A 21,596-nucleotide genomic window follows, 5' to 3' on the forward strand; every position below is an offset into this window, starting at 1 on the left:
ATTACATCACAACCCGGGAACGTTTCTTAAGGTCATTTAACATAAGAAGAGGATAATAAACATATATACACAATTACATAGTAAAATGTGAGAAGAAAGTGCATTTATTTGAGCTTTACCATGTCCCGGTTAATATACTGATTTTTGCTTTTCTCTATTTATCTACATTATCTATCTATTCATCCATTTATCCATCTATCTATCTATCCATCCAAACAAAGAAAGAGAGGAGAAGAACAAAGTAAACCCAATTAAGGGAGGGTTCTAAGCCATATGGTTCCTGGTCTGAACCATTAGTATCTAAGTTCCCAGAAGAGGCAGCAGTCCAAATATGAAATAAAAAATTGGTGAAAATGTAAAACTGGATGCAACGTTTCGTTGTTAAACCTTCTTTATGCATATCCCAGATCTGCTAAATCCTTTTCACCGACTCTTATTTTCAGCTTAGTGACCAGACTCTGACATGTGTCACGGTAATTGGTTATAACTTATGACGCATGATGTATCTGTACGTCACATGGCTGTGGGTGTATAAAGAGGGCTCAAAGGCTGAGTCCTCTCCATGCAACGTAGGCATTTGCTGCATATTGCAGCAAACACCCACCAGTAACACCCATGTAAATGCCTCCAGCAAAGCTTTCAGAGGCATTTAAATCCCGGTGGTGCATGGACGCCACCTTTTTGGATTTGTTCGTCTCCCCCTGTGAAGTCATCAGGGGGCAGCAATCGGTTACCATGACAGCCTCAGGTTACAATGTAATTTGCACATTGTAATAGATGATGTGTAAAATCTCCACATAAATGATGTGTAAAATCTCCACATGTGATATGGCAGTATATGGTAGGATCAATCAGACAACCTAGGGTTGAAGTACCCTAGGGAGTCTGAAAAATAGTAAAAATAATTATAAAACAGTTTTAAAAAATGTAATTAATAAAACCCTCAAATTTCAAATCCCCCCCTTCCACTAGAACTGATATAAATATAAATAAACTGTAAAAATTATAAACATGTTAGGTATCGCCTTATCCCGAAATTTCCAATCTATCAACATATAATAGCATTTTTTCTTGGCGTTTAGTCCCGTAATGGAAAATAGCGCCCAAAGTCCAAAATGTCACTTTTTTGACATTTTAAAAAAATAAAAATCCAATAAAAAGTGATCAAAAGGTTTTACAGTCCTTAAAATGGTAGAATTGAAAATGTCATAAAAAGTTGCAAAAAATGACACCACCCACAGCTCTGTACATGGAAGTATGAAAAATTTATTTGCGCCAAAAGGTGGCAAAATAAATATTTTTTTGTACAGGAGGTTTTCATTTATGTAAATGTATGAAAACATTATAAAACTTATATAAGTTTGGTATCCTCGTGATCATACCGACCCAAAGAATAAAATTAGACATGACATTTGGGGCGCACAGTGAAAGCCCTAAAGTTTCACTACATTTTTTCCCACTTCCCAGTACATGGAATTTTAAATACTGTCAATATGAAGTGAAATTTGTTATGCAAAACAGCACTTTACAGCGAAAAATTTTAAAACTTATAGACTTTTGAAGGTAGGAAGTAAAAAATTAAAACACAGAAACGTAAAGGGCGTGGTCATTAAGGGGTTAACATATCCAAGTGATTTTGAGATTGTTTCCTTGTGACACATTGGGGCAGATGTATTATCGTATATCATATGCCGGGATTTTTTTTTGGCACAGAATTGTTGCGGATCATTTATAATGAGTTTGCACCAGAAAGAACAGATAATGTCAATAGCAAAGAAAGTGTCAGCTCACCTGGATCGTTGATTGTGTACCCTTGTGGGACTGTGGAGCACGGACCCTTATCCCGCTTCCATGAGATTGCTGAAAACTACAAACGTCTTGTCCAGCTTCACAAACACAGGTCCACTTTCGTTTTTTTGAAAAAACACATAATCTTTATTTTCCAAATCCAATACATGGGATAAAATCGCATGGAGTCATAGTGTGAATCAATGAAAAATCGCCTACGCGTTTTCATGAATAAGGGTAGTGTACCTACCCGAAACGCGTAGGCGATTTTTCATTGATTCACACTATGACTCCATGCGATTTTATCCCATGTATTGGATTTGGAAAATAAAGATTATGTGTTTTTTCAAAAAAACGAAAGTGGACCTGTGTTTGTGAAGCTGGACAAGACGTTTGTAGAAAGAACAGATGTTTCTGATTATCCCGACTCCTCCATTTTTTTTTGGTGCAAGTGGGCGTGGCCTAACTTTTCCACACTATCCATCACATTTATGTGTATTTTGTTGCCAATAGACCAGGAAAAAAATGGTCAGAGAGCAAAATTAAGGCGCAGTCCATGTAAGATTTTGGCGCACATTTCATTGATGTCTGCATTTTTATGGCGCACAACAGATTCGTTCTGTCTACCTATTAACTACTCACAGCCGTGCACCACTTTAAAACATGGGGCTGTGCTTTCCGGAGACTGATCGCCGATGCTGACAGTCGTGCTTGTGCCAGAATTAGTAAATCCCCCCCATTGTACTACATTTTTGTTGAAAAATTTAAGTGATAAGTTCTGAAAAAAATGAAAATTTGGCAAAAATTCTGAAAAGTTTTTAGCTTTTAACATTTCTGGAATGTCTGTTGTATGTTGGCATGGTTAGTTTTGCATTTTTAGCACTTTTTGGACCGCTCACCATAACATAAAAATAATATTTGTTGGCTCACTACGATTATAGTGATACCGTACCTCTATTACATTGTTTTTTTTAGCTTTGGAGAAAATTGCATTTAATTTAGTATCAACAACTTTTCAGAGGCATAACTTCTGTATTTTTCAGTTGACAGAGCTGGCTGAGGGCTTATTTTTTTATGTAAAGAGTTGTTCTTTACAGTGGTGATTTTGGAGCATGTAACTTTTTTGATCGCTTTTTAAAACATTTTTTGTGAGGATATATTATAAAAAATGATATATTACGGGAAGTTTTTCATGTATTTTTTTTAGTTGTTTATCTGCGGGTTTAATATTGCTTTGGATTTATAGTACAGATTGTTTTGGTGAACCCAAACATGTAGGGTTTTTTGGTGTTTTTATTAATACTTTCTTTGATTTTTATATGTAAACGTGGTGTTATAGGGACACATTATTTACTTTTCATTGTAAAAATCATTTTAAATTCTTTTTAACTTCATTCATTTTTTCCATACTTGGGCTTGAAAAAGCATTCCGATTGCTTGTCCAAGTCCTTACACATCGCAATACTAATGACACATGCTAATTACAGCCGGGTGGCAGAACCCGGCATGCAGGGCACCCGGGAGCTTCGATGCACACATCACACCTGTGGCTGTCGCAGGATAGATCGGATCAACGCGGTCCAGGGGGAATACATTCACACACCATGGTTATGACCACAGCGTGTAAGGGGTTAAATTAGTACCGAGTCTGGGCTGTGATAACAGAGTCTAGCCCTTGCGCCTTCAAGACCGCTGTCCGGCAATCTTCTTCTGATGTGCTGAAGTAGAAAGACCCTTGTGAAAAGACGATACCGGAGCTTATTAACCTCTTCATGCTGTGCCTGAATACCCAGATTGAGCAGGTAAAGTCTGCTTTTAAAGAGGACGGAGGACATTGGGCTGGATTTTCCTTTTTTTTTCCAGGAAAGCAGAATATGAATGATATTAAAGGTTTTGCTGAGGATTTAAAATAAGAAACTATATATGGCTGTGTGTGTGGGAGGGGGGCTATGAAAACAACAAACATTTTATGCGTATGTCCTCCACCACTCCCGTCCACCCGCAGCTTTGTACATGACCTCAGGTCTCTGTTTGTTAGAATCCCAATCACTGTCCCGCGTGGTTCGGGATGGCACCACCGGCCTGTGTTAAAATGAGTGGAGGACCAACGTCGGGAGATGGAAGCCCAGGAATGGAGGGAGAGGGCCATGCTGTTGACTAAATCTTTAGCAAATACAACTCTGATTGAAGCTAGCTGTAAAGTACTTATGAGGTGGTATATAGTCCCCTCTAGATTGACACAGATATTTCCGTCCGCAGACCCTGGTATTTTAGAATGTGTGGGAGTCATGGCACCCTGTTGCACATATTATGGGATTGTTCAGGTTTTCTGGAATAGAGTGAGTGTTCTAATGAAGGTGGTGACAAGTATCCAGCTGATTCTTGATGCTGACACTGTCTTATTGGGAGTCCCAACTGATGTAGCCTCTAAACCTATACTGCAGGTTAATTAGATTTACAATCTCAAAAGCCAAAATTTCAATTGCCGTATCCATTCCTCTGGATAGGGTTAAGCATAAATTGTCCTGGATAATGAACAAGAAAATATCTCATATGTTTTCCGATTCTTTGGAAAAGTTTAATAAGATATGCAGCCCATGGTAGGTGCATCAAGGTATCAAGCGGGATTAAAAGGAACCTGTCATCAGCAATTGATCTAATAAACCACTACCAGTATATTGTCAGGCAATGTAACACCTTCTAGTTTTTGTTTCTTTCATGATACAGTTTGGTGGCCTCATCCAGAAAATCAACTTTGAAGTGAAATGTAATTTGTTTTTGTAAAGTCAAGGAGGCAGAGAATTTGACAATGCAATCATGGTGGGGAGGTCTGAACGCCTCCTCCTCTGTGATTGACATGGTGCATCAGACTTCAGGAGATCTATTTAGTGATGTATCTGGATATAGGACCATCGATTACAGTTAAGGGGGCTTTCTGAGGAAGAGAGAGCTTGACTTCAGTGTTAAAACCCCACCTCCTTTATACAACCAATTTACATCTCATTTCAAAGTTGTTTTTATGGGTGATGCCACCACACTGGCTAATGAAATAAACATGTTCTGGAATGTTTTTTGCTGCTTGTAAACAAACTGGTATGGGTTTATTAGATCAATTTCTGATGACAGGTTCCCTTTAAAGGGTTTTGCCCATGAAAGAAAATTCTCAAATTTCAATCCCCTAGTGATGTTAACAAAATAAAGATAATTTTTAACCCTTAATTTACAGTTATACTCAGTTTTATTGCTGTTAGCTCCTAACAGTCAGTGATGGTCAGTGTAAAATCCTAAGATTTGGGCGGGTCTCTCTAAGCAGACATTTTATGATCCCTCTAATGCTATGAGACTCTGTGTGCTGACAATGTGCTTAGATTATCAGGGTACAGGTGTAAATACATTTTTATTTACTTAGAAAGAGAGATGAGACAGATCAGAGATAAGATGATGAGATGCATATTACACACAATGACACAGTCAGCTCTTGCTACATCTCAGCTACACACACACAGTGTCATATCTGATGTGCCTCCCTCACCCTTCCCCACATATAGAACTAAGACAACAGCTCAGATCCACATCATCACACAGAAAAGCAAGATGGCTGCCAACGCTAAAGTTAGAAGATACAGGGTCAAGAACCAGGGGCAACTGAAATTGTGTACACCAGGACTGATAGAGACAGCTTGGAATTATATATGTGAAATGCTGTAATAACGGTGAATTAAAGAATGTGTTATTTTTGTTATCCTGTGTACATTTAAGAAACTTGTCTTAGTTGGAATACCCCTTTAAGGAATGGCCGGGGTATATTTATTTTTCCCTTCCCCCTTTTCTTCCCATCCCTTCCCTTTTCCTCTACTTCCCGGTCATGATGTGACCTTCATTGTAATTATGCCTGATTACGTTTGAAAATATTGTGCTTGTTCTGCCACAGTTGCCAATTGTTTGCAACAAATGTTGATGTTTCTGTTGACATTTGATTATATTTTCTTCTTTTTGTGGATGTTTAGATCAATACAATCCAGGGAAAGATAGACAAATAGAGACCTGGCCACGATGGAAGATGCCTTGGATGAACGAGATTGCCGGAGGAGGTAAATACAGTATAAGATGTTTATTGTTTTCCTAACCCATGTAGCTTTCTTTTAAACCCCAGACTATCCCTTTAATATACATGTTCTGCTTTCAGTGCTACCCATGGATGTCTCATTCCAACCTCAACTGAAAATAAATTGGAAAAATAGAAAATATTTCTTTATTACATGCACAGAAAATTCTCTGCAGCATATGCTTCCATCTAAGGTTAAAGTAAACATACATCTCCTGTGATATCTAATATACTGTGACACATTCCCCCCTGATCAGCGAAGGTGAAGTGGTGTAATGTCGGGCTCAGACACATGAGCAAGAGATCTGTATGTGATTCCTGCATCTATAAAGCAATACATATAAAATAGAAATGTGTAAATAGACATTATGTGACAATCCCACCCCTTGGCATTTAGAGCTCTGCTATCAGGCAGGTAACATTATGCTATAGAATTATCTTGCTGTATAGAAATAACAATCCACAATGAGATACAGTGGCTGAAACTATTATACCACCTGTGGGAATAAATAGTACTTACATAAATAAGCACATTTTTGCTGTAAAAGGAATATCACTGTAAAGTGCTATCCAAAAAATGTCCAAAAATTGCAATGAGGCAGCACTCATTCACTTTATTCACTCATGGCAAGTTCTATGGATGAGCTGAAATGTTGCACCTTATTTTGCCATGAGTGAATAAAGATCACCTTTATACTTACCGGAGCGCTGCAGGAAATAACGTCAGACCAGATAATAAAAAAAAGGACAAAAATACGCCTGCAGAAAAAATGCATGTAAATCTACATTAAAAAATGCAGAGAAAACCTGCATGTATTTGATGTAGATTTTCATGCGGATTTTATGTATGTAATGTAATGTACGGCAAATCTTAAAGCGAACCTGTCACTAGATTTTCAATATTAAGCCTAGTAACAAGTTCCAGTAGCACTATCCTAATGTGTGCCCACACTGTTTTTAGCTAAAGAAATGCATAGTTCCTATCCCCAGAAAATGTAGTTTGTAAGCCTACCTGGCACCCTGCCTGAAGGAGCAGGGTGTCCCAAGGGTGAGGCTATACATGCAAGTCAGTGGAGCACATTTACTTACCCATCCGGAGGAGTTCGCTGAAAGTGCATTGTCCGATGATAATGCACTGCACCGCGATTCACTAAGATCGTGCGCCCGATATCCTGCATGTGTCGCTTCCCTGCTCAGGTCCGACAGAGTTCACCTTCTTCTTCCTGGTTCATGTAAGTGCTTGTCTGAAACAAAGTGGAGAAAAATGGGCACTCAAATAGTATAGTACCCTCCTTAAATGTGTAGAAAGTAAAAGTAGTATGGAGCTACATGTATCTCAGTCATTTTCCATTGCCGTCTTCCTGCAGCCACGCTCTAGGAGTGGATCCTTCTACAAAAAAAGGGAATAAACTCATCTGGCAAAACTTTCGTATAGCACTTAGTATTAGTGCTTTTTGAGCGATCTATATGATGCTGGAAGATTCAATTTTCTCTATAGTTTCAAATCCAGTTTTATTTATTTATAAAAAATTCATATCAAATGGTGAATAAAAATATAAATAAAAGTAAGATTACTGATCGAACTACACGTCTCGTGCTCGGGCCGAGCGCTTCATCTGGTTCATCAAGTGCATGTATGTACATGCTATTTGTATAAATGGTATTCAGATTGTAAGTGCTTGATCTTGCAATACAATTTGAAAGTTAAATCTCGTGCTCAGTCCGAATCAGTCGCATCGAAATACATGCATGAGATATACATGCAGGTTTTCTGTGCATTTTTTAATATAGATTTACATGCATTTTTTCTGCAGGTGTTGTTTTGGTCTTTTTTTTAATCTGGTCTGACCTTATTTCCAGCAAAAATTTTCATGAAATCCGCATCATGATGCAGATATGATGTGGATTTGGCGCATATTTTCACTCTTCCACATTGAGCAACAATTTTCAAATCTTTTGGAAATTTAATCTGGTGCCAGGTTCCCTTAAGTGGTATGTATGTAAACTCTACTCTGAATTTTAATACATTCTGTAATTTAGAACCTAGAAAGTAAAAAATAAAATAACAAAGTGGTTTTGCTTTCTAGCTTCTACGTGTTTAGTGGTGTCCATAAGTAAAAATCTGATATAAGTAGTATAATACAAAATCACAAGTGTTTAGTACTTAATGCTTCATTCTACAGTTCTCATAAATCACACATTTTAAAATATTATGTATTTACTTTTTTTTTTCAAAATCTTTTAGAAAAATGGAAATGACTGCAGAGGTTACTCATCCCCGCCAAGATAAGAAAGCTGATTAGGAAGCACTTAATGCCGCAGTCTCTTGTCGATGCTAATCAGAAAAGAATAATTCTGTGTGATACCAAGACATTTGTGTTAATGAATGAACATCATATAATGCGGCTACTCCTATCCTGATTTTATCCATCTGCTTTATTCACAGTTTATACAGATCTCCATAAAACCATTGTCTTGTCACTATAATATTGTATGGAAGAAAAGTATATTAACATTCTGTCTACATTCATCAACATTGGGGCACATTTACCTACATTCCGGCTGGAGCTCACCGAAAGTGCATTGTCCGACGATTCACTAAGATTGTGCGCCCGATATCTGGCATGTGTCGCTTCCCCGCTCATTTCCGACAGTTTCCCATCTTTTTAGTGGCGCTTGTAAGTGCATTGTCTTGTGATACAATTTGAAAGTTAAATCCTGCACTCAGTCCGAATCAGTTGGCAAGGAAGCCAGCGCAGCTGCGCCAAAAAGCGATTGCGTGTGCCAAAATCCTAGCGCACACGCTTCCTAAAACCTGTGCAAGCCCTGAAATCCCTGAAAAAGGTGCACAGTCCGACAAAAGTGAGCAGCACGACCCTTAGTAAATGAGCCCCATTGTGTCTGTATTCCTTAACTCATGATCGGCCTAAATGTCCAACGTATATTTTCAGATTTTAGTATGATTCATTCTAAGTAGTTTAGTACTTTTTACATTTATTTTCAAAAATTGTCATAACAGAAAGTAAATGCTTTCTGATTTCTTTTCCTTTTCCACTTATATATATATTTATTTCCACCCAATAAATATATACAGTAGCAAGCAATAGCCTCTTTTATGTAGTTGATATCTCCACAATAGTGATACAATTTTTTCGTTTTTTGTTTTTGTGTTCTATATGTTTTGTCAGAATCTGGGGTGATGGGTAATGACACTGACTCCAAGGTTAACAGTCTAAATGTTGAATTTTATTCACTCCAACAGCTATAATCAAATGCAGCAGATAAACAAAATATAAAATAAACACCTGCCCATCTGGGCACTATCTAAACAGAAATTGGTCACCCCACCTACAATATAGACACAAGTTTAGACAGTCAAGACAGTCTCCAGCAGGAGTAAGCAGCTTTCTGGCTTTCTACCCAAGTTTTGCTATTGTCTGCTCTAGCAGCGGACTTCTTATACATCCCTAATGAGGACAATCCCAGTCACCTGTTTCCCCAGGGGTGTCCGCAAGGTGTGGACTGGAGGGAATGGGAAAGGCAAGTCCCACAACCAGCATACCTGCCATTCCCTAAAAAAATCCAGCCCATATCACAGCACTTACCATTGCCCAGCAAATATAGTTTTTTGCTGAGAAACAAAGAATCTGGATTTTTTCATGTCACTGAAAACAAAGTGTTTTGATGGGTTAGCTGTTTGTGCTTGTGCTTGTTTTAGCTTCATACAAACACTCAGATGTAGTATAGTGTAATAAATGGGCGCCAAGGCCCACATTCTGATATTCACAACTCGCTGTATCATTAGGATACATCATAAATATCTATAGTGTGAATATATTCTGGGATCTCCAGGATTATTGGTCTGTTTTCAGTATTATATGTCTGCTGTGGGGTCCCCAGTATTATTTTGTTTTCTGCTCTTTCAAGCCTCTAAAGATAGTCAACTAGGTTTGAAAAAAAAATGTGTGAGTTTGACTATTGGCTTTAATACTGATTTTACAATACAATCCATACAAGCTGGAACAATCAATTTAAGAGTACATTATCTTAGGTACTCTATGTACTGCCATCTGCTACATGGCCAAATATTACCCCCTGCTACATGACAATCTCTGTCACATACAGTACTGTGCAAAAATTTAAGACAGATGTTGGAAAATCATGAAAAAGCCAAAGAAATTACAAATCTACAATTCTCCTTGTCTTATTTGCATCCATTTTTTCAAGTAACTCAGCAGGGAGGTTGTTCCAAACATCTGGAGGAACTAAGCACAGATCTTCTCTGAATGACCAATTTGACATGCTCTGTGCAGCGCTGTGTAATCTGTGTGCGCTATATAAATAAAGAATTATTATTATTATTATAGTTTTGCTCAAACCCTTCTGTTTCTTTATGTATAAAAGTGGGTATGGATAAAAGTGGGATCAGGACTCCAGGGTCCATGCCTTCACTTTCAAGACGCGTTGTTCTTCTTTACGTTTAGGATAGTTCAAAAATAACATTGTCTGTATATGATTGTTAAATAGTAGGATAGTTTCGCATAACATTGTCTGTATGTGATTGTTAAAATACTCACTTTTACCGTATTAATTGACCTATAAGACACACTTTTTAGAAAGGGTCACTCTGGGAGGCTGGAAAAGGCCGTGCAGGAGCCTCCTTCAGGAGCATTTGATGCTGAAATATGGACTGTAGTAAGTTGCATATTATAGTCCGAAAAATATAGTATTTGTTTTGATGCATTCTTGTCTTGCCAAAATGTGCAGCATATATAGCGCTGTATCTAAATAAAGGCCTTGAATATTGATACAAAAAATTACCTGCACTCTGATCAACTATTTTGTCTTCTGCAAGGCTGAATTCAAAAAAAGGTTTTTTACACCACAAAAGAGGACATAAAATCACAGACTTAGAATAAGTAATAACAGTCTCACGCCATCGAGCTCAATCTTCATGTGTCATCTGCATGTGAATGATCCAATAGTCCTTGATTACATATTATCAGTAGCTAACATGATGTAGCATGTTTTTGGCGCCCATCATTCGTAAATAGCTGGCACCTTGAGAGATTTAATGAAGCTCAAATGTCTGAGTAGTCTTTTGCATATTTAAGAGCAGTCTGATTAAAATAGCTCTCATCATGCCGCCTGTTCCCTCAAGTTGTTTCCTGGAGACCATAATTAATCATAAATCATATTCTTTACATAATGGAAGTACGGTGAGTACAATGGCTGATGCTCGGCACTCTGGGAGCCTGTCCCGCTGCAGGAAAGGTCCACTTTGCAATTTACAAAAATATTCCATTAATCCGACTTCTCTTCTCATGTATTTTGTCAATCGGGAATGTTTTTTTTTTTAAAGGGAACCTGTCATCAGAAATTGACCTAATTCACCATTACCAGTATGTTGTGCAGCAGATTAATACCTTCCAGATCAAGTTTCTTTCATGGTTCAGTGTGGTGGCGTCATCCAAAAAATCATCTTTAAAGGAAACCTACCACTTGAAATGGTAGAGATAAGCTTTAAATACCAAGCACCAGCTCAGGGTGAGCTGGTGCCGGAGCTTACTTTCATTAGTGTTACAAACCACTGTATCGCGGTTTAAACACCTTTTAATCTCTATAGCCGAAGCAGCTTCGGTGCACCATGCCGCGAGGAGATCCGGTGACGTCACGTGTGCATGGTCACGCGCATGGTGCGCCGAAGCTGCTTCAGCTATAAAGATTAAAAAGTGTTTAAACCACGATACGGTGCTTTATGACACTAAATAAGCTCCGGCACCAGCTCGGTATTTGCATCTTACACCTACCATTTCAAGTGGTAGGTTTCCTTTAAAGTGAGTTGTAAATTGTTGTATAAAGTCATGGAGGCAGAGAGGCCAGCATTAAAGCTTTCCTCACCTCAGAATGAAGTAGATTACTTGGTTAGTGATGTGTCTGGATGTAGGGCCATCAATAACAGTGAAGAGGGCATTCTGAAGTGAGGAGTGCTTGACTTCAGTGTTTTACTCTCCGCCTCCTTGACTTTATATAACCAAATTACATCTCACTTCAAAGTTGATTTTCTGGACGATGCCACCACACTAGACCATGAAATAGACATGATCTAGAGCAGTGATGATGAACCTTTTAGAGCCTGAGTGCCCAAACTTCAACCAAAAGCCACTTATTTATTGCAAAGTGCCAGCACAGCAATTTAAGCAGTAATTTATTTCTCCTTGTTCTTTGACAACTTTCAATCGTTCAGCCTCCTAAAGATACCAACGCAGTTGAAAGGAGGAGGGAAAATTTGCCTATTATTGTAAGATTCTTTGAGTTCTGTCTGGTGAACTTCATGCTGGGGTGATGGCCTGGGTGCCCACAGAGAGGGCTCTGAGTGCCGCCTCTGGCACCAGTGCCATAGGTTCGCCACCACTGATCTAGAAGGTGTTCAGCTGCTTGATGACATACTGGTAGTGGTTTATTAGTTCAATTTCTCCAGGTTCCCTTTGAAGTTTGCCTGACCTTCCATCAAATGAGTTAGTTTCAGGTCATTATGTGAGTTGCAGTCTTCATTTTCTTTCTCCTCTGATGTGTCTGTCTGGGAAGTTGGTACTTACTCAGAGTTGCTGGGAGAAGAATAAAGCTTCTATCTAACTTTATACCTCAGTGAAAATAAAGCGACTAACAAAATGGAAGATTTCAGAAAGAAAAGCAGATTAAGAAGGAAGAAGAGAGATAGTGAGGGATAGGGTCACTTTTTGCTTATAAGATATGTAACAAAGTTTGATAGTCGCTTGTATTATTGATTTGTGTCAATTTTGTTACTTTTAAAGACTTGTTTCAGGTTAGTGATGTTCGTGACATATCTATAGAATAGGTGCTTGAGAAAGGCTGCGGAGGAAGCTGAAACGTAGCAGCTTGGGAATAAACACCACTTGAGTTATTCCACTACTATTGGAGTGCCGTTCATTTTTGTATTTTTTTTTTATTTTAATTTTTTTTTTTTAATTTAGTTTTTTATTTTTTCGTATAGAAAAGGTCTATCCTTATAACAGTGGTGGTGAATCTATGGCATGGGTGCAAGTTCACCAAGACATGCAGGAGGATGTGTAGAGAGGGCTGGATTATCATTAGAGCTTCTTTTCTGGGTCACTTGATTCTCCCTGTTCAGAGGGGCCCAAAGGGAAGCTACAATTTCTCCTCCTTTCAATGGTACTGATGTAATAAGGATACCAACAGGACATAAAGATGTGGCAGAGCAGTTAGCCATAATTTACTGCCATGTTGGCACTTTATAATCAAAACCCACTTGTTTGTAACAGACGTAGCCAAGAGTACAGCTCCATTCTCAGTGTAACCTCAATTTCATCTCACTTGAAAGAATATGGATGTACAGCTGGAAGCTGCTCGAATCAACTGATAATTGGGATGTCAGGCCCTTAATGATGGGATATTGCTGTGCTTTCCTTTAACCCGTTCACGACCCGTGACGTAATAGCACGTCACGGGTCGGCCGCGGGTGCATGGAGAGGGTTCACGCGGCATATTGCAGCAAAGGCTTACCGGTAACACCCGAAGACCCGAAGCTACTTCGAAGCTACTTCGGGTTAACCCATGCATTACAATGTGCTATCAGTAAAATCCCCATATACTGCCATACTGTAGTATGGCAGTATATGATAGGATCGCACAGACAACCTAGGGTTAAAGTACCATAGGGAGTCTGAAAAACAGTAAAAATAAAAATAAATAAAAGTTAAAAAAAAATTATAATAAAAAAACCTAAAAACTCAAATCACCCCACTTTCCCTAGAACTGATATAAATATAAATAAACAGTAAAAATCATAAACACATTAGGTATCGACGCGTCCGAAAATGCCCGATCTATCAAAATATGATAACGTTTTTTCACTGCGTTTTATCCCGTAACGACAAATCGCACCCAAAGTCGAAAATGGCAATTTTTTGTCATTTTTTTAAAAATTCAAAATTCTATAAAAAGTGATCACAAGGTCGTACAGTCCTAAAATTGATAACATTGTAAACGTCATTAAAATCCACAAAAAACGACACCACCCACAGCTCTGTACACCAAAGTATAAAAAAGTTATTAGCGCCAGAAAATGGCAAAATCCCCCCCCAAATTTTTGTACAGGAGGTTGTTATGCAGAAAACAAGTTGTCACACAGCTCTGGACATGGAAAAATACAAAAGTTATGGATTTTTGATCATGGGGAGTGAAAAATGAAAATGAAAAAACAAAAAAGGGCCAGGTCCTGAAATGGTTAAATAGGTCATTAATATCACTGAAAAACTGATTTAATGTAACAATGATAAACGCTATAGAGCCACCATTGCTTGCTTTTTACCATGGATGTTTTGACGCATGGTGCACCAGGTATCATGTAGCATAATCACAGCCTGGCTTCCTGATGGTATCTTTGAGCATATGTCAGGCAATGTCTAGTGGAATTGTTATAAGATATTGCCAGTGTCTCTAGAAACCTTTATTTGGCTGTAATCCTTGCTCAAATGTTTCCAAACATGTGGCCTCTAAAGAAAGATGAGTAGACCCAAACCTCAGCAGATCCAATAGTTCTTGTTACAGTGTTCTGAGATGAAACACACCCAGGGCTGCTTTGCTTGAGGTAGTGATTGACATCTTTTTATGTTTAATTCCTTTGCCTGAATTGCCTGCGGAGAGCTGGGTGGTTCCATCTAGGACCTTAGTCCTACTGTGAAGTGGGTCTAGCATCGGCCCCACTCTCTTTGTCTACTGTTCTAGTTTATTCCCAGATCCTCTGTTACATTCAAGGCCTTTTGTAAAATTATTTTCCCTGTCAGTCTCACACTATTATAATAAGTTATAACTAATTCAGGGGACAATTTAGCCTTTACGTTTTTTAATGTTAAAAGGGCATTATTTATTAAAGCCTAATAAGATAGGACACATCTCCAATAAATAAAACTATTGCTAACAAACCATTACTGTTATGATGTACAACAGTCTGTGCCCACGAGTCCGACAAGCTGTAACATTTAGTTGGTTTATTCATTTTTTTTTATAGATACGTATCTGCAAAGATTTTGAAAGGTAAAGCAGCCGAATGAAAATAGGAATGACCTTCAGTAAGCAAGCCTGTCAAGCATTTAAGTGCAATGTGGTCATGAGGTGTTCAGTGGAAATGCTCAATGCTGACATCTTGTCTATTATGGTTAAGCATTAAAATACATAAATTTATGTACCTACTATAGAAAAGAAATAAAGAAAAAAAACATTAATCATATCTTATATGGAACATGTCACCAGATTTTACCCTACTAATCTACCAGCCCCTGCAGGTGGGGTATGAAAAATCCTTTGTGGGAATCTCTTTCATGTAAAAAATAAAAGACAAAAAATATGTCCCTGAAATGAGTCAGATGTAAGACTAGAGGGAGGAGGGGCATAACTTCAGATGCCCCACATGATTTAACTAGAAATTTGGTTTTGTATCTTATTATAGAAGATGATGTCAACCACAGAACTTAGGATACAAGGAGTTTAGTTTATTTTTGTTTGGCTTTTATGGTGGTCAGATGTATCTTAGTAATATCTTAGTAATTTTTCCTTATTAAAAGGGAACTTGTCATAAGGATATAGCATTTTCAAATGATGACAGGTTATAAGAGTATTATAGTATATATAAGGTTGGAAAAAGACACAGGTCTGTCAGGTCCAACCTACAGATTAAACAAATGTTTTTTTCCATAATTTGATATTTTTGATTTCTAGAAAGGCATCCGGCATCCAGGCCTCTCATGAACATGTACAAACAATCTGCCATAACAACCTCCTGCAGCAGAGAGTTCCATAGTTCCGGTGCTCTTACAGTAAACAATGCTTGTCTAACTGCCTCTCCTCTAGGTGTAGAGAATGCTACGTGTCTATGGGGATGGTAGGACTGCCTCTTCTCTAGATGTAGAGGATACCCCCTGTCTATGGTGATGGTAAAACCGCCTCTCCTCTAGGTGTAGAGGATGTCCCCTGTCTATGGGGATGGTAGAACCGCCTCTCCTCTAGGTGTAGAGGATGCCCCTGTCTATGGTGATGGTAGAACCTCCTCTCATCTAGGTGTAGAGGATGCCCACTGTCTATGAGGATGGTAGGACGGCCTCTTCTCTAGATGTAGAGGATGCCCCCTGTTTATGGCGATGGAAGAACCACCTCTCCTCTAGGTCTAGAGGACTAGAGGATGCCCCTGTCTATGGCGATGGTAGAACCATTTCTCCTCTAGATGTAGAGGATGCCCCTGTCTATGGTGATGGTAGAACCTCCTCTCATCTAAGTGTAGAGGATGCCCACTGTCTATGAGGATGGTAGGAGTGCCTCTTCTCTAGATGTAGAGGATAACCCCTGTCTATAGCGATGGTAGAACCACCTCTCCTCTAGGTGTAGAGGAGGCCCCCTGTCTATGGTGATGGTAGAACCTCCTCTCCTCGAGGTGTAGAGGATGCTACGTGTCTATGGTGATGGCAGGACCGCCTTTTCTCTAGATGTAGAGGATGTCCCCTGTCTATGGTGATCTTAGTAGTATCACCTCTCTTCTAGGTGTAGAGGATGCTCCCTGTCTATGGTGATGGTAGACCCCCTCTCCTATAGGTGTAGAGGATGCCCCCTGTCTATGGAGATGGTAGAACAGCCTCTCCTCTAGGCGTACAGGATGACCCCTGTCTATGGTGATTGTAGAACTACCTCTCCTCTAGGCGTAGAGGATGCCCCCTGTCTATGGTGATGGTATAACCAGCTCTCCTCTAGGTGTAGAGGATGCCCCCTGTCTATGGTGATGGTAGAACCTCCTCTCCTCTAGGTGTAGAGGATGCCCCCTGTCTATGGTGATGGTAGAACTCCCTCTCCTCTAGGTGTAGAGGATGCCCCTGTCTATGGGGATGGTAGAACCTCCTCTCCTCTAGGTGTAGAGGATGCCCCTGTCTATGGTGATGGTAGAACCTCCACTCCTCTAGGTGTAGAGGATGCCCCCTGTCTATGGTGATGGTAGAACCTCTTCTCCTCTAGGTGTAGAGGATGCCCCCTGTCTATGGTGATGGTAGAACCTCCTTTCCTCTAGGTGTAGAGGATGTCCCCTGTCTATGGTGATGGTAGAACCTCCTCTCCTCTAGGTGTAGAGGATGTCCCCTGTCTATGGTGATGGTAGAACCTCCTCTCCTCTAGGTGTAGAGGATGCCCCCTGTCTATGGTGATGGTATAACCAGCTCTCCTCTAGGTGTAGAGGATGCCCCCTGGCTATGGTGATGGTAAAGCCGCCTCTCCTCTAGGTGTAGAGTATGCCGCCTGTCTATGGTGATGGTAGAACCTCCTCTCCTCTAGGTGTAGAGTATGTCCCCTGTTCAAGTTCTACTATGTACTTTTTATACACTTGTGCCAAAAACTGTACATAATATTTCATGTGTGGTCTGACTAGTGATTTGTATAAGGGCAAAACTATGTTGCTATCATAAGAATCTATGCCTCCCTGTGAAGACGAATCTGGATCTAGAGTAAATGGAACGCTACCTCAAAGACACAGAATGACGAATTCCCAGCCACTCACCCAACAGCCATGCTTCCCAGCAGATGTCTGATACATCACAGGCCATACAAACGATAGGGCATGTGGAGCTTGCCTCATTGATGCCTCCTAATTTTACAAAATGTTGGTGGCAGAAGTGATTACAAGGCTGGCCCCTTATATCAAAAAAGCACTCGAAGCTACAATGCAAATGGCACTACAAGCTGCTTAAACAGATATATCCCATCATACGTCTCAACTTATGGAAATTCAAACAAGCATAGGGCTCGTAGAAGAATTCCCAAGAGCCTATACAGAAACAGCTAGGTAAAGCTACACAGGAGGCCCAGAGATTAGCAGAAAAGTTGGATGACATGGAGAACCACTGACGCTGCAATAATCTGAGGCTGGTAGGCCCGCTTTACACTTTTCCAACACCACCCTAGAAAAATCCTTATCATTCCTCCACAACTTACAGGCATTATAACATACAAACTACTACATTATAACATACAAACTAGTTGGCCACAGATGATCAAACAGTATATCACCCTGAGGGATACCTTGGTAACTTGGAAGTAAGTAAGGAAACTTCATGGTCTCCCTTTCCTGCTATCAAGTCATCTTTCACTATGGTCACCTATAGAGTTGTCCCCAGGAAAAGATAGTACCCTTTACCAATCCTGGAAAGGGAAAGGTATAAAACTGGCAGGAGACCTTTTACATGGCATCGAACCCCGTTGGCTGATACAAAAGGAGCTGTGTGAAAAATATACTCTTCCCTGACAGCTTTCTTTTACCTTTTCTTTCACCAGATTCATAACTGTTTGAGCTCAAGATCCCAAAATATGGAAAAAGAGGTGAAAGACACTACACATATTTTTTGGGATCAGAGTTGGAAAAACACATTGGGGCTCATTTAATAAGGGTCCGAATCGCGCACTTTCGCCGGGTTTCCCGATTTGCCCTGAATTGCCCCGGGATTTTGGCGCTAAAAACGGATTATGTTGCATCCGCACAGGCTTTCATGCGACAGAAATCGGGGGGCGTGGCCGTCGGACAACCCGACGGATTTGGAAAAACAGCAGAATTTAAAAAAAAAATTGTGTTGCAAGATCAGCACTTACATACACCGGGACGAAGCAGGTGAAGTCCGGCGGACCTCGGTGCAGTAGCGACACCTGGTGGATATCGGGTGCACGGACCTTAGTGAATCCTGGCAGACCCGAATCAGCGTCGGAGGAAGGGCCGCTGGATCGCGACTGGACCAGGGAAGTATATGTCCCCCACTATTTCTAACCTTTGTGACAATATCAGAAAACTTCTGCTTAAAAAATCCAACTACAAGTTCCTGGAGACTTGGGGACACAGATTCTCGAACAGAGATGTGAAAGAAGGGATCCTAAAAGAATGGGCTCTGGTGCATAAGTGTATTATAAGTAGACAGTGCTGAGAAACCTATTTTCACATTATGCATGACCAATACTGTGGTTTTGATCTCCCAAGCACCTTGGCTCATTGCGACAGGATTGTAGAATGTCCTAAATGATGGGGTCTTAAGGACAAAGTTGAAGCTGATGCAATTTGAAGATTCTCATATTTAATAGCAAGGTACTATAGCCACTCTAGGGAGTGGAGAGTGGAGGGAGTGGAGTGGAGGGGAAGCCTCAATCTTGGGTTATACAGTACCTAGAACCATGCTTTTGGTATAGTATTAAAGTAGAAAAATATAATGGAGGCAGCAGAGGAAATGCTGATGGATGCGGCTTCAAAACATGGAGAAGTACTTATCATGGGGGACTTCAATTACCCAGATAATGACTGGGGGGCAGAAACCTGCAGGTCCTTCAAAGGTAGCAGGTTCTTGTTGACAATAAAAGACAATTAGCAGTCTCAACTAGTTCTGGAGCCAACTAGAGGGGGGGCACTGCTGGACCTTATCCTAACCCTATCCTAACCAACAGACCTGACAGGGTATCAAAATTACAGGTTGGGGGGAACCTGGGTAATAGCGATCATAATATCATTGATTTTGTATTACGCTTTACTAAGAACGTTAGTTGAGGAAGACCTTATAGGCATAAACTGGGACAATGTTCTCAAAGACAAAAGCCCCCCCCCCCCCCAAATGGGACTTTTTCACAAATATTCTAAAAAGGCCTGTGAGAAACACATACCATATGGGAAAAGCATAAGAGGAGCAAGAAAAAGCCAATGTGGCTAACTAGTCTTGTAAGGGGAGCAATAAGCGAGAAAGATAAGGCTTTCAAGGTGCTAAAACACAAAGGGGAGGCATTACAGGATTAAAGAGAGAATAATAAACCCTGTAAAAAGCAGATAAAGGCTGCAAAAATAGAGACTGTGAGAAATATTGCCAGGGAGAGCAAAAATAATCCCAAATTATTTTTCAAGTATATAAATGATAAGAAACTAAAAACAGAGAGTGTGGCCAATCTACCGAATGTCGCCTTCTTCACTGTCTTTACCCTGGAAAATCTCCTGGTGGTTGACACGATGAGGAATGATGTAAATTCTCTTTGGAATGTCAAAAGTTTAACCCAGGAAGAGGTATGGTGCCCCTTACAACCACTAAGATAGACAAATCACCGGGGCCAGATGGCATACACCCCCGGGTTCTGCATGAACTATGTACCGTGATAGACAGACCGTTATTTTTAATATTTGAAGATTCCCTGAGGACTTGTTATGTTCCACAGGACTGGCGCATAGCAAATGTGGTACCAATATACAAAAAAGGATCAAAAATTGATCCTGGAAACTACAGACCCGTGAGTCTAACTACTGTCGTGGGGAAAATAATTGAGGGGTTTGCTAGAGATGCTATCCCGGAGTATCTCACTGTAGGTAACCTGTCAGACTAATCTGATTGGCTTCTATGAGGAAGTAAGTTCCAGACTGGATCTGGGGGATGCTGTGGTTGTTGTCTACCTTGAAACAGTGCTGCATAAAAGGTTGGTACATAAAATGAATGCCGGCCAACGTGACAAATTCGGACAAACCACGGGATTTAAAAACGAAATTGTGACGCAAGATCAAGCACTCACATGCACCAGGAAGTAGAAGGTGAACTCCGGCGGACCTCAGCATGGAAGCGGCGCATGCAGGAAATTGAACGCATGACCTTAGTGAATCGCGGCAGACCCGAATCCTCGTAGGACAACGCACCTCGGGATCGCAACAGGACCAGGTAAGTAAATCTGCCCCATTGTGTACAGTTTTGGGTACCAGTGTATAAAAAGGACATAGTAGAATTGGACTGGGTGCAGAGAAGAGCAACCAATATTATTAGGGGAATGAGGGGACTGGAATACAATGACAGATTACAAAATTTGGGATTATTCAGTTTAGAAAAAAGACGACTGAGGGGAGACCTCATTACAATGTACAAATACCTGAACGGACAGTACAAGGATCTCTCCAAAGATCTTTTTATACCTCGGCCTGTGACCAGGACAAGGGGGCATCCTCTACGCCTAGAGGAGAGGCGATTCTACCATCACCATAGACAAAGGTTCTTTACTGTAAGAGCAGTGAGACTATGGAACTCTCTGCCGCAGGAGGTGGTTATGGCGGACTCTATGTACATGTTCAAGAGAGGCCTGGATGCCTTTCTGGAGAGAAAAAAATATTATGGTTTATGGGGAAAAACATTTATTTAATTCTTAAAAGTTGGACTTGATGGACTTGTGTCTTTTTCCAGCCTTATATATTATGATACTATGAATCTCAGATTTCAAATTTCACTAAGTTTGCCGGAGATACAGACAGTTAAAGAAAAAGGTGGGAAGTGGATCTTTCATAGTGGATCTTTCCATTCCCAACTATGACTTTAACTGGCTGTGTCTTTGGTTCTGTAGCTCCCAGAACCACAAGCCTGATACAATAGAAACATAAATAGTCCTTACACAGCAAATTGATGTAACGTTGATTATATTTGTTTCTTATGTAGTGTAATGGAAATCATTCCATGCCCCACTGTCTTTGCTGATCTATACGTACAACATCTATTTCTTCATGGTCCATTGCCCATAAGGGCATTAAATCAACCCTGTCACCATACAACACGCTCCAAATCCTTACGTCTAAAAATTTAATCTCGACTAATGTTTTGAGAGCTAATTTCTAACTAAATTAAGTGTAATCAAATAG

At 40.0% G+C, this 21,596-nt stretch overlaps 1 protein-coding gene and 1 long non-coding RNA gene across 2 annotated transcripts in view; one reads left to right on the forward strand and one right to left on the reverse strand.

The window, feature by feature from the left end:
• The window catches only part of TRIQK (triple QxxK/R motif containing), a 328,700-nt gene that overhangs the window by 146,480 nt on the left and 160,624 nt on the right, over positions 1 to 21,596 (reverse strand). The window lies entirely within an intron of this gene.
• LOC140133968 (uncharacterized) lies at positions 3,386 to 10,101 on the forward strand. The gene is made up of 3 exons (XR_011855993.1): positions 3,386 to 3,590; positions 5,796 to 5,879; positions 8,139 to 10,101. It is a non-coding gene; the product is annotated as an uncharacterized lncRNA (long non-coding RNA).

The sequence above is a fragment of the Engystomops pustulosus genome, chromosome 5, assembly GCF_040894005.1.
Source record: "Engystomops pustulosus chromosome 5, aEngPut4.maternal, whole genome shotgun sequence".
Classification (NCBI taxonomy): Eukaryota; Metazoa; Chordata; class Amphibia; order Anura; family Leptodactylidae; genus Engystomops; species Engystomops pustulosus.